This window comes from Silene latifolia, unplaced genomic scaffold (assembly GCF_048544455.1).
Source record: "Silene latifolia isolate original U9 population unplaced genomic scaffold, ASM4854445v1 scaffold_330, whole genome shotgun sequence".
NCBI classification, from domain to species: Eukaryota; Viridiplantae; Streptophyta; class Magnoliopsida; order Caryophyllales; family Caryophyllaceae; genus Silene; species Silene latifolia.
This window is the reverse complement of record NW_027413262.1, coordinates 73947-88846: the sequence shown is the minus strand read 5'-3', so window position 1 is coordinate 88846 and position 14900 is coordinate 73947. Positions and strand designations below refer to the sequence as shown.

At 42.0% G+C, this 14900-nt stretch overlaps 1 pseudogene; it reads left to right on the top strand.

Annotated features, from left to right (window-relative positions):
• Positions 1-11136: 11136 nt before the first annotated feature.
• LOC141639303 (FRIGIDA-like protein 4a) lies at positions 11137-14449 on the top strand (annotated as a pseudogene).
• Positions 14450-14900: the final 451 nt, after the last annotated feature.

The window sequence follows — 14900 nt, the reverse complement described above, 5'->3', positions numbered from 1 at the left end:
AAACAAAAGCCAAATGCCCTCCTCCTAGCAACATGAGAAACAGAGGGTCGGCCCGTTGATGAATCGGTCTACAAAATCCAACATTCTCACGCCTTTCGGGGTAACTAGACGGTCCACCTCAAGTCCAGTCAACCCAAGCAAGTCTCTAAATTTGCTCTTATACCCTTGCGAAGTGGAAGGAATGGCAGGTAAATGTTCGGGGTCCCACCCACCAATAGCGACAATTTCTTCAGAAATGGGCAAATGTCACCTCCTGGGAACGCGAAAACATGATAATTCGAGTCCCAATAGTCAAGGCAAGCATCCAAGAACGGTTTTACAACCTTGATGAGTTTCAAACTCAACAAAGACCCAAGGTTATAAGCACCCATGTCATGCTTCTCCATATTCGAAAATTCACTGTCCATTCCTTCATGCGGATCTCCAAAGTATTCATAATGACAATTTTCTTTTGAAGATTTATTTTGAGAGATTTATGTGAATAGACGAAGAAGAGACGGAAGATTTATGTGAATTAAAGCTCCATCGACGCTTCTATTTATACTATTCTCTGTTTCCAAAACCCGTCGAACGGACCAACTTGGAACAAAGCAGCACTGGCCGCGCCTCTTCAAAGGGACGCAGCTCATGCTGCGCCTCTTTCCCGTCTCACTTCGTGATTTCCGTGATTGGATCTTTCCTAATTCTATAACGAATGATTTCCTATTCCTACGGGTTATTATTTTGGTAAATACGAGGAGATTACCATGTTTCAAGTTTCCTAAATTCGCTGGACACGCATTTCGAGGCGACATCGACACCTTCGCCATTTCATCACACTTAATTCATTTTCTTTTTTTAGGAACTAACTTTCATCTTAATTCATTCTCTCTCTTAGGAAGTAATTGTCATTTTTAATTCATTTTCTTTTTTTGGGAACAATTTTCATTTGTTTTCATTATTAGCAAACTTCAGCATTTTTTATTCAGTTTCTTAACTTCATTTCTACATTCTCTAACTTCTAGATTTATCTTTTTCTTTTTTTTTTAGGGGGTAGCCCTCCCTACCGTCTGGTCATTTCCGGCAAAATTTTTGCATTCTTTTGAGTCTCATTTTGCGCTAATTAAGGCCATATGTATATAAAAATGTATGTTTTGCGTGATTTCTATGTAAATTTCGGCAGCATGACGGCGTAAACCGTTATCTACCAAACCTGTTCATAACTAACCTGCAGATACAAGCAACACAACCCAGCGGCAAAGGCACTCAGGCCGTCGTATATACGCCAAACAAAGCAAATGTACAAGCAAACTGGGGGCTTGCGCCCCAAACAAAGTCCAAAAATGTTCAAAATCAGATGTCCAAATGTACAAGCCTACAAAACTACACAAAACTACTGCTGGGCGCCCTCCAACTCTGCGACTCTCTCCACAAGAGCAGTGATCTCGGTATCCCGAACCTCGAGCTCCCTCAGCACGCGAGCTGTCTCCTCCCGAGACTGGGTCAACTCTCGCTCCAGCTCGCGGTCACCCTGTAAACAAGAAAATTGGCTCATGTCAATCAATTCAAGCAAAATTAGAAAATCAAAAATCAAAAAATGGAAATAGGCGTAAGGTTCATACCTGACGACCTCGACCGCCAATGAGTGCCTCGACGGCAGTAGCTCGCAGCCGGTTGGCCACCCTCCACAACGCCACAAACCGAGACGGCGCAACCTGCATTCTCAAAAAGACATTCTCAACAATGGAATAAACTCAATCAAATGTGTTCCTACACGAAAGTTATACAAGTTAGAGACTCACCCTCCGAATCGATGATCGCTGCGGTCGTCCGGGACAAAGATCCGTCACGGCTACGTCAAAGTCACGCAGGCTGGAGATCGTCGTCCTCCTTGGGCCGCGTCGGTGTACTCGAGGTCTCTGGGTACACCGGGGCTCGATGCCCGCCGCCTCGACCTCCTGCAAAGACAAATAGCTCTCATTAATCGATGATCTTTCGTCGTAAATTCTCAAAATCAAATCAAGAAAAGGTAAAAAATACTCACCACTACCGGCCAGTACGCCAACCTCCCATAGAGGGACGCTGAGTAGTCCTCGCCAAGAAGAAGAAGGTCGTCGCCACTGGCACCAGCCAAGTCCGCCTCCCTCTCAGCCTCAGAAGGCTCCCTAAACATCATCCTGGGAGGATCGACGGGAACCGTCAACGCATCCCGAGAGCACTAACGAGCCAAACGCTCACCCAAGTACCACACAGGACCCATCGACGTCCTCAACAGCAGCCGGCTCGAGCTCCTAGGTCGAAGGACCTCAGCCACGAAAGGAGGCGCTCCAACGACTCGCCCAAGGTCCGGCACCCACTATGACAAGATCGTGCAAAGATCATTCCTATGATCAATTAAAGGCAAAGTATAAGAAGTATAAATGAATACAAATGGGATACTCATGCTGCTCAGCTGAAGAGCGTTCACATCCCGCCGGTAGACGTTGTGAGAAGAACGCTTGCTCTTCGTCCGGCACATCACCCAATCCCTCACCACAGGATAGGCCCTCTCCAGCGGCTCCGTCCTCTTGGGCGCGAGACTCGGGAAGTAGGAGTACACCCACGCCCGTAGCGAATAATCAATGACGATCTTTCGTGATTTGATAAAGAAAGGAATTTACTTTGGTCTAAAGGAAGGTTCATACCTCCAACAAGAGTCCAGTCCGACAAAGACTGGAGAAGTCCCCTTCTCCATCAACTCCGGACGAACCATGGCCCTCATGAAGCGGATGAGGACCGCAAAACCAGCTGATGACCCGGTCCCCAACGTCCTAGGGAACTCAGTCGATAAGGAAGGAAGAAGCTTCGTCGACAGCCTCTCGCCCTTGTCTCCGAGGTAAATCGAAGACAGGAACCACCAAAGCCACAGACGAGCCCTCTGCTCAGCTGTATAGGGAGGAGGAGCCGTCTCCCTCCCGTCAATCGTCACCAGCGCCGGGGTCTTCCCCGCAAAGTAGTCTCGAACGTAAGAATCGGGTACCAAACCCAAGATCGCAACAGACCTTCGCGACAAGTTCCAGCCGATCAATCTCCTCGCCTCGGCCGAGTCTACCCTCATGGCGCCTCCGCCACACCACCTCCTCGGTCCCGCACGGCACTGGAAATCATGCCGTAATCCTCCAAAGTGACTCCCACCTCACCGAAAGGCATGTGAAACGTGGAAGTCGTATCCCAGAATCGGTCCAAGAAAGCACGGACCAGGCTAAGGTTAGCCCGCAACTTCCTCTTCGCGATATCCCTCCAGACCTGAACCAAAGGACCGAACCTTCCACGCTCGATCATGGCCCTCTCCTCCGCCGACAGCCGCTCGTAGTGCTCCATCGCTGTCGTGTAACCCGAGAATGACCTGATGTTCCCGGCCTCCTATTATGATTTGAAACAAAGCTATCTTTAGTTTTGAATAAAATTTGAAAGAAATTTGGACAAAAGGATGGATAGGGGATGAGTAGTGAGTAGTGAATTCCTATTTACCAAACTCTTCACCGTCCTGTAGGACAGGTGACCCTCTGCAGCCCACACCAGTGCTTGCTCTCCCAAGTCTCAGCCCACGCAGGAGCTCCCCTCAGCTGACGACCTCCTCGCCCGACGTTGGCCCGTCTCGGGATCTCCTCCTACTCGACGGCCTCCTCCTCGTGAAACTCAGCAGCCATCACCGCAGCGGTGAAGGCCTGCTCTAAAGCCTCCTCAACAGTAGCGGCATCTATCTCCATGGGAGCTCTCCCAGAAGTAGAAACCTCATCACCTGCAACGTTAAAGCAAATTCAAGCCGCGTCATATGACGACGAGCCTTTGTTAAGGAGTTTTCGAGCCTTCAAAGCCCTGAAATCGCCCTTTCCTTGCCATCCTTGGCCATATTCCCATCAATCCGATCACTCATGTGATAAATTGGGTCAAGTCAAGTCCAATTCGAAGCCTAGTTCCGGGTTCAAGTCGAAATTTCGGCAGCATTTCGCTATAACGACGATTATGCCCTAGAAAGGTGTCCTGAAAAAGTTGTCACAAACCAAAATTCCGAGATGGTAGAAAGTTTGCCCATCACCCAGGGCCCCAAATATCAAATTTCATCGCAAATGGGCAATCCTAAGGTTATTTTCGAAGCAATTTAGGGTTTAGCTGTAAAACCGTCTCAAAACTTCACTCAAAGGCTCAAAACTCGACAAAAATTCGAAACAAACACATGGTTATGTTCCTAACATTACCTACTATCCATTTCTAACATCAATTTGACAAGGCAAATCCATTTGGGGGAAAAGCCCCAAATTTTCGATCAAAAGGGTCGAAAACCCTAGATTTTGCGGCTCAAAATTCAACAAATGTAGATGATTAATGCAAGATTGAGATACATACCTCAATTAGTCATGTTTAAAGCAAGCTTTTGAATCAAACCTTGGCGGAAATGGCGAAGATTCGAGAGAGAAATGAGTGATTTGTGTTTCAATGCAAATGAAACAATCCTCTCGATTTTCGCGTTTTTACGCAGAAAGCCAAATTGGGGAATAGACGCAGCAGGCGCTGCGCCTCTTCCAAGAGACGCAGCTCTTGCTGCGCCTCTTCCTTTTGTTCCCTCCATGCGGATTTTCAAAAATTCGTTATAAATTCGTTATTCGTGGGCCCATCTTTGGTGCGCCTCTTCCCCGATGCTATTTTACTCTTGTGGTCCGTTCGACGATTTTCTTTCGTTCCACTCGCATTTCCAAGCCAAAGCCAGCAGTCGATTATTCCTTCCAAGACCCGTTTTTGCTTGTCGCAACGAGCATTTACTTATTCACAAGAATTCGACACACCTTCATTATGTCTCAAGCGAGAATAAGCGGATATACTTTCCCTCTCATGACAAGAAGAATAATTCCCATTATGTCTCAAGCGAGAGTAAGCGGACGTCTTGTCTCTCTCAAGACGTGAGGATTAACATCTACCCAGCAGATTTTCCCTCCAAATAGCGGTTCCCAGTAGTGTCCTCGCTACTTGCAATATTTTCCCGAAGGTTATCCAAACAGTTTTCCCTCCAAAGAGTTCCCAGTAGTGTCCTGCTACTCACAATGTTTCGTGTTTCCCGCGAGTTCGACGAGGTGTCGTTCTCCAGAAGTTCCCAAACCCAAAGCCTTTTTTCTTAGGTTCGTAAACCCGAAATTAGGACTTTTCAACTATAGGATCCCAATCCTTTTAGGTTCATAAGCCTTCAAGTTCCCCAAACCAATAGAGTTCCTATACCCAACCTTCGGTTTACCCCTTAAGTTGAACTTACTTTAGGCCTTCTTCCCGTCAATGCTTTCCTTTAGGGCCCCATACCCTAACACAATCCTTATATATCCTTTAGGTCTTAACCTTAGCTCCTATGCACCTCCGGAAGCATCTCGAGAAGAAGTCTCGTGTACGGTCTCTTCTTATGGTCAAGCAGGCTCCTTACGTAGTCTAATGGACTTTAAACGACCCTTCCCGATAGTCGACAGACTTTAAAATGTTCCCGACGACAGTCCTCCTTGTTCGACCCCTTGAGCCGCCTCGCGTCGCCATAGTCGTCGGTTGTAATCTTCGATTGACTGATGGCTATATACTTTGACTTTCGCCTTGTCCAAGCCTCGGTCAAAGTGGGGCTCAGAGATACCTCATTTCCGCACCTCCCGCGAACCACCCGGTGATGATTGGGCCGCATGTTTGATACGCGGAACGATTTGTGACAATTCGTAAGATTATCGTCAAGTGATTGCTCAAATATTAATGTCTACCTCATGGTTGTCATCTACGTCCCGATACGGTCGTTTTGGCAGTAATTAGAGTACATTCGAGTCCGGGCCTAAAACCGTCTCCATTTTCTCGATAATCAAAAATCCCGAGTCGAATGTTCGAATGTTCCGGATATTTCTATTCCATATTTCACAATCTTTATCTTTTGGCAAATAATATCCCGTAATATTCATATAAGATATTAAGGAAATCGAATTATTTCCGTCCTACCATAACTCAAAACGCGAAATCTTTCTTCAAAGGGAGGAAACCTCCTGGAATAGACGCAGCAGTCTTTGCGCCTCTTCCAAGAGACGTAGTGGTCTGCGCCTCTTCCCAGCCCTTTCTCGTATTTTCGTATCTTTTTCATATCTTTCCGAGATTCACTTCCAAAGAGTCTCCGAAACCCTAATTCCTTCACGTGATTAGTATAAATAGGAGCTTTCGTTCCTCATATTTCTCACGCGAGTGTCCGCCCTTCTCTTCTCCCTTTGCATTCTAGACTTTGTTCTTACTTATTGGCGCCTACGTGCTTGAACTTTCGACCACGTAAGCTCGGATCTTTCCGGGTACCAGCCTCTCTGTTGCATGACCGACCAATTTGACCAACTACACAATAATCAACTTAATTAATCAATCGTTTTCCTCTTACGAGGGCACTTTCTTTGCATTCGCGTCGAGCGTCACTAATCGATATCTTAGTCCTTCTCGTTTCGTCAACATGTAAGTCTGAGGGTGTAAATTTCCCTTTTATTTATTGTATTTTGCTTTTCGTATCATCAATTGTAAGGTTTATGTCGAAAATACCATTAAAATCGATTTCTAAAACCCTTTGTTAAAACCTCGTTTTTGGATTTCCGGAGATAACCGTCGAGAAAGGACGCAAAGAATCGCCGCGCTCTCTCTTCGAAGGAGCGCATTCTGCCGCCTCTTCGTGAGGCTGCCGCAGTTCCTGCTTCCTTTCTTCTTCGTTCGTCCTCTGTTATTCGTCAAGTTTCTTTCTTTTGTGTTTCGTTTGTTTGTTAATTCTTCATCATGATAGCATATAATTCACATGTATGTTTGTTAACCATCGTCTTTAATATGTTTTAATCATCACAAATCCGACTTAAATCCCAAATAATCCAATATTTGCGGGTTTTTGTCATTAAATTCAATCCCGGGTTGTAGAGATTCAATTCATCAATATTGGGTTTCTGGAATTCGTCTTTGATACAGTTTACATCTGTTTATTCACATGTTCATCGCATATTCGTCATTAATCCATTGTATCTAACGTAGTTAATTGATTTAATTCGTAGGACTCATTAATATTTTTCACTTCTATCATTATTCCATCTTGTAATTAATCCGTTTGCATCCGCCTCATTCATATTTTACTGTTTTCATGACCCCTTCATATGTTAAATAACATGCTAATCACTTTCATCCGAGAAAATATCATCAATTGATCATTAAATTCACCGATTAACATTAACGGCTTGCAATTACGGCTTCACAGCCAGAACTGAGCCAAGGAACAGACGCAGTGTCTGCTGCGCCTATTCCAAAGGACGCAGCTCTGCTGCGCCTGTTCCTGGCTGAGTTCTGTCCCTGAACTCCGTTTCTGCCCTGACGTAGTTTAATTAGTTTACGTATTAATTCACTATTATCCGTAATATCACGCTAATTCCTGTTCGTTAATTTATTTATTTATTCCTTTTTCTCAAATTATCCGATTTAAAGGTATTTTCGACATAAATCAATTAATCCAATGTAATTATTGTAATCTTCTTTATTGTAGTTTGTAATTATTGTATTTCTTTTATCGCTTGTATGTTTTCACATGTAAATGAGCCTTAAAACCTACTTTGACCCAATTGTTTGCTAAATTAACTGTCCACCGACTTAGTTAAATCTTCACATGTTAGGATTAAAACTTGGATGTTGCATTGCATACATATAGCCGACGATATATCAAGTATAAATAACTTCCCTAATCATTAGTAGAGACCGCTATCGAGGCGTGCGAGATTAGGTGTTCGATCAAAAGAGCTTCCTAATACGTACCCTCACCCCTTACTCCAGATATCTGTGAACACCCGTGTTCATTGGCATCCACGAGAGTCATTCTAGACATAGAATGCTAAGGGTAACGATTGCTTAGTGTTCATGTCACTACTTTGTGTCTTGATATGACACGAGGTATTCGAACGGTTCCAATTTCCCACAAAAATTGGTGGCGACTCCATACAAAAATGCAAACGCTTGTTTCGTTTTCACCAAGCGCCCCCGTGGGCGGCCCGCTGTCCACACCTATCAGTAGTACTTCCATGGATTAGGTGGTCTTGGTAAGGCACCTTGGTGTATGAGGGTGTTACAGTATCTTTCTTACATAGAGAGAAGGAGGGCGAGACAAGGAGAAGAATGCTGCGAAAATGGTTCCAATTGCTGAAAAATTGAGGGAGTTATGGTGAAATTAGGTAAGAATGAAAAGGTGTAACAATGGTAGTGGTTGTTGTAGAGATTTTTCAGAAGTTTTAAGTGGAGAAGGTGAAGTTATGAGGGTCTGTGGAGGGTTTTATGAAGAGAAAGGAGTAGGAGAATAGGCCCAAAAGCATAAATTGAGTCAATTTTCACTAAAAACACGTCTCAAAGCCTACTACACATCTAAGACGGTTATTATTATTATTATTATTATTATTATTATTATTATTATTATTATTATTATTATTATAAAAGCAACATTTTCATAAAAATTGGTTCAAAATATAAATAGAATAATAAAATAGCTAACTAAATTATAAATGCCAAAACGGGAATTTCGCGGGTGTTACATATATGATGTATTGTGATAGTTATTATGTGATTTGTGTAGGATGAGACAGTTTTATGAGAAGGAATCATGTTGGTTTCAAGTAGCTATTGGAGTATGTTAAAAGGTAGGTTTTTCCTACTCGGTTTCGGTAACATGAATGTGGTCCATGTGTTATATATGTCATTCTTCTTGTTGTTGGTCAAACAAGGTAATTAGATTACATTAAAGCATGATTAGGGGATAATTATGGTTGGTGTCATCATTGTATGGATTCCGTTATAACATGATAAAGGGGTCATTGGTGTTGGTCTCATGTGGTCATTGTATTGCATTATACTATGTTAATGGGGGGATTGTATCATGAGGGCATGTTTGGTAATCGCAATTCATGTGAAAGCTTTATGCTTGACATTTGTGTGCATATTGTGATATACAGAGGCGGTTCTAGGATTAGATGGAAAGGGGTGCGTAAAAATTTTTAACAATGAAAATATCGACTTATATGGAAAAAAATATTGTTTAGTTGGGCAAAATGTATGATATATAACATTAAATAAAAATTGTTCAATAAAAGGATAGAACTCATGACCTCTAACTAAGAAATAGTCTTAATAACCACTATACCCAAATAACTAATGTGATCCTTTACTAAAGAATATTGTAATTATTTTTCGGGGAAGGAGGTGCGGATGAACCCCCTGCACCCCCGCCAAAAACGCCTCTGGTGATATACAAGTTTTGGGTGAATGTTGGAGGATGTGATAGAGTGATGACGGTGATACTTGGTTGTTGAGGAGACGTAAGGCGGTTGGGAGACCGTCTTACACTTGGCTCGCCTCTTGGAGCTTCCTACTCCAAGAGGAATGTGCACATTAATGACATAGTTATGGAGGGACACATGTGGTTGAGGCACGACGTCGGGCAGGGGTTCGATTAGCGCCCGAGCTCGGTACCAGGGTGTGTCCTAATACTTGTTTTACGGACTGTGCTATGGCTTTTTGGTGTTCAATGCTGCGGTGCCGTCACCGGGTTGTTGGTACCGTGGGTGTGTCCCTGGTACCTGTGTGATGGTTGTGGTGTTGTGTTGGTTGTAGAGTCGTGTCTTGTGCATTCCTTTATCATGTGGCATCTTTACATACTTGTGTCATGTTTGAAGTATTTATATTATCGAAACTGACGTGTGTTTAAACTGTCACATATTTCCTGGGTGGTCTGTGTTGATTCATATGATATTCCCGATTATATGGGGAGTAGTCCAAGTACAGGTTTGGCTTTGGTGTCACGCGGGAGACGGGACGAGTCACAACACTTGGAATCACGTTGCATAGTTAGATGTTAGACAGCATAGTTAATGGTTGAGTTGTATAATGTATTTTCACACTTGTTCATTCAATTGTTTTGTAATTCACTAAATATGTTACTATATAAATGTTTTTCTATTGTAATTACGATTTCAGTGTCTCGGGAAATCGAGACAGGGTAACATCTCCAAATTATCTTGGCTGGATAAGAAGGGGGTTACATCCGTTATCCATTTAAGTAGGATTTCTATCTGTTTTCTAAAATCGGGTGGATGGATTTTTAATCGGCTGTGAAATTGATGGTTACGTTATAGGGTCTATGTTGTCTAGCCTAAGCCAATAACTGTCCGAGGAATTAGAATGCGCGAATGTGGTGATTAACCCCCATAACTTTGAACAATTGTGAGATTAAGCCCATAAGTTACAAATGTAACAATACGGCCCCATAACTTTGACAAAAAGGTGAAATTCAACCCTGTTTTTAATTTTAACATAAATATATCATTAAATCATTTTATATTTAGACCCATTGTACATTAAATAAGTTTAATATTTTAGAAGTATTTATATAATTTATTAATTAACATAGTTTTTAGATAAAATATTTTTACCTCTTTTAATATAATTGATATATACATATGAAATTTCTCTAAAATTATAAATTTTATGTAATTCATTCAAATAATTTTTTTTCCAAAATGTATTATAAATTTCATACAATTTACAAATGTTTAAAAAATTTATTGTATTGATACATTGTATAAATTGATGAAATTGATTTTTTGGTGCAATTTTGGTTGAAAATAAAAAAATTGGATTCAATTTCACGTTAACTGAGTTATGAGGCTTAATTGCTGCATTTGTAAGTACGGCGCTTAGAGCATCCACATTGAAGAGGATGGATCATCCTCTTAGCATTCTCTTTCATCTAAGAGGATGTCCTCTTCAATGTGGATATATATACTCTTAACATCCTCTTTGAAGAGGAAGAGGAAGACTTCCTCTATTTTTAGAGAAAACCAACCTTGCCTTCTTATTACTTACTACCATCCCTCATCTACCCTGTGTCATGTAATATGTTTCTTTTTTATTTTTTGGTCATAAAAAATTTGAGAGATGATGAATAAAAGGATCCTCTTTGATGTGGAAAAAAAAGAAAATGTTAAGAAGGGGATGAAGATAATGGAAAATGAGATGTCAAAAAAATAGAAGGAAAGAGAGGAAATAAGAGGAAAAGGACATACTCTTCAATGTGTATGCTCTTACTCTCACAATTAGAATGCTACCACCATTTCTCCATCTCCTGCATTACATCTTCTTCGCAACACCAATTACACTGTCCTAAAAATTACTTCATATTCCCCCAATTCAGCTCTTTCTCTTCTCATCAATGGCGTCAACAACGACTGATATTATTCCGGAAACATTGGTAACCTTCTTCACTAAAATCGACGAACAAACAACCCTCTTAACCAAATGCACAAATTTATACAAAACCCTAACTAATCATTTCACCAGTCTCCACAACTCAATTGACATCAAATCGGAAACCCTAGATTCTAAGCTCCAAACCCTAGATTCCACATTCACTCAATCAATGGATTCCCTTCAAAACCGCGAAGATTCCATCCCTGACCTCCTCAATTCGCTGTCCCACACTGTGGAATCTCGCAAAAGCGTCGCATTATCTGAGGTTTCAACACCAACGCTTGATGAATACGCTTCATTGTCGGAGACATTGAAGTCAGTGTGTCGCAGAATGCACCCTGAATTGTTGACAAAACTGTTGGTTGGAAAGAGGCGGCAATCGACACCGTTACGAGGAATGATATCAGAGGCTTTGGCAGAATGTGTGGACCCAGAGAGGTTTGTTGTAGAAGCGGTGAGAGAGTTTGTGGTTATGAAGAGGGAGAAGAGGGATGGGCTGTCGGATAAGAGGTTGGCATGTACAATGGTGGTTGGGGGATGTTTCCCCAGCTGAATTGAAGGAGGGGAGGGCGGGGACAGGTGGTTTGGGACGGGTTTTCTCTAAAAAGGCGCTGGAGCGGGCTGAGGAGGTGTTGAGGGAGTGGAGGGAGGTGTCTGATGATTTGGTTAAGGAATGTGGTGGTGAGGGAAGTGGAATGGGCCCTTCTGAGTCGGCTATGTTTATCGAGATGGCGTTGGGGTTCGGATTGAAGGACAAGTTTGAGGAGGAGTTTTATAAGAGATTGATGGTTGAGTTTTGTGACAGGAGGGATATGTCTAAGCTTGCTATTCCTATTTTGGGGGATAAAGTTGCAGGTTGTTCTTCTCAGACTTTCTGTGCTTTTTGTTTCTATGTTGCAATGTTCCTCTTTTTTCCTTACCTTAAATAGGACTAGTTGAATAACTATGCTTATTACAGTATGATTTTATCTTAGTTATGGAAGAAAACGAAATGGTGATGCGAGAAGGTAGAAAAAGTTTCTGTATAGCATTAGGTTGAGAGTGGAGAAGGTGTAATTCTCAGGGGTATTGGGATACCCATTGTATCTTATGAGTTATGACACAGTCACACAACAATTCAAATCCTGTTGAAGCTGATGGATCACTAATCGATATGAGTCACTTAATCAAATAGTTTAATAAAACGTGAATCGACGTAGGGCTAAATACATTTCCATTTGGAGGGAGTGGTCGGAGGTGCATGTAAGATGGTCATTAGTTTTGTTATTAACTTAAATCTAGGGTATAAAAAAGAAAGAATGAGCGCAGCGCAAGTTTGCTCCCATTTTACTGGCAGGTATGCAAGCATGTGTAAGATAACATGCAGATGTCTAAGAGACCCATAGTGTTACGTAGGAGCACTTTTCTTTTGGAGTAAATCACTTAATCATGTTTTATGGATCCCATTTGATAGCTGTGTGGATCTTGTATGATATTCGTTTTATTTCCTTTGTATCGTTGTTCGGTTGGTCAACCATGAATCACATGTCCATCCCCCCTGTCAACTTAGGCTAACTTAGGCCTTATGTCAGGTGCTAGGATCTCTCTGTGAGATAACAAGCAGCTGAACTAGGACAGACCTCAAAGTAGAATTTTTCATTGTTCGACTTGCCAACTTCCAGCAAACTTAAATTTCTATATGTAATAGACTTCATATAATTTCATTTCCAATGGAGCCAAAGACTCATTACTCTTCGGTTATGAATTATGATGGAATAAAGCAAAATAACTCACTAAAGTGGTTGTGCTTCTTTCTCTTGTGAATTATGAGTCCTTTGATGCAATTCTCGACGCAATTTTCATCTTGGGTCATTCGGGAAACAGTCTATTTAGTGTTGCTTATTCAAGGGTAAGACTGCTTCCATCTGATCCCTCCTTACCCCGCAATTTGCGGGAGCCATTGAAGCATGGGGGTATTGTTGTAATAAACTTCCTATGTGACATGATGGTGTAAAGTTTCTTACGAGAGGCGTCTATGCACCTAGGTTTTCCATGCATTACCTAAAACGTATACTCGCTTTTGTTAATGTTGATCGTTTAACTTTGGTAGATCTTGTGATTTTGTGAAGGATTCAGGCTAGTGTGCCTGAGTTGTTGCACACTTCTGATTTTGTTGGTAGTTCTCAAATATATTCTTTTGTTAATGCAGATTTTATTGAAGGATTGGTTACAAATGGAAAGGAAGTTGAGGCAATTTATTTTGCCTTTGAGTCTGGTTTGACTGAAAGATTCCAGCCCGCGTCGCTTCTCAAGTACTTTTTGCGAAATACTAAAAAGAAATCCACAGATATTCTGACTGAAGGCAATAATACTCCGGCAGCAACTGTAAGTTTAGTTATCTCAATCATATTTCCTTCTCTTCTTTATATCACATGGAAATTGATTTTCCAATCACAGTGAGTCTGAGTATGGCTGCTTGAAACTCTAGGATGAAGCAAATACTATGGAAATGGCCTCCATAAAATCTATAATAAAATGTGTAGAAGACCTTAAGATTGAGGAACAATATCCCATTGAAAGCCTGAAGAAGCGTCTTAATATTCTTCAGCAAGCGAAAGCTGATAGGAAGAAGGGTGCCACAGCCGGTTTTATCAAGCGACAACATGCCACTGATGCTCGGACTAGTGCTGGCCCGCCGCCTCGGCGTCCCACCAAAATCCAAAAGCTTTCTAATCACGTCTCACCAGCCAAGCCAAGCCCAGTGTCAAGGTACGTGGGCACGTACACCTATCCCACTCAGAGTACCTGTTATGCACCACCAAGTTATGCTGGGACACACATTCCAGCTTCGTCTGGAGCCGTACCTGGTGGTGCTGATCAAGTCGGCCAACAACATTATGGTGTCCCAGGTGAGAATGTGGCCAGTGCCGGTTCTGGGCTTGGGCCTAGTAGTTATTATGGTTCGCAGGTTGCATATGCATCATATGACTACGGTGCTGCTGCTGCTACTGCGGCTGCACCTGTTTATCCGCACCCGTCATATCCACAATGATTTTAGACATTCTGTGAAAGGCTGCTATAGGTAGTAGTAGTAGATTACAGTCTTGCTGTACTCGTGTTTTCATAACTTTTTTGGGCTGACTTCCTGTATCTTACTTTGAAGTAAAAGCCCATTGTTAGTAAAAGCCATTATTTTGAATTAGTTGGAAGTTGAAGCTGTGTTTTTTGTACGGCTTGGGGAAGAGTAGACGAGTTATGTATATCAGCTCAGATGAGCTACAGTAATCACTTTCTTTTGGGAGCTGTTAAACTTTCGATACCTTTTAGTAATTTTTTTTTTACCTAAAGCCCCACGGTTTTGTGAATGATTCCGGTACTTTTTTAGCAAATTTCATAGATATTTCTTCTTGAGCAGTTTACTGCGAGTTTGTATTACTCCATTTGCAGGAAAGTTACTTTTATATCAGAATTTGCAAGAGCGAAGTATACACTTTGCATCTACATAAGCACCAACAGTTTGTAAAATATGAGGAAGTCGAGCTCACTTGGGCACTGGAGGAAGAGCCATGGAACTAAACCTTTGTAGTGTAATTTTTGACATCCTTTTTGAATGATGATTGTTTTCAGTTTTGAGATTTTGAGGGGATGGAGGG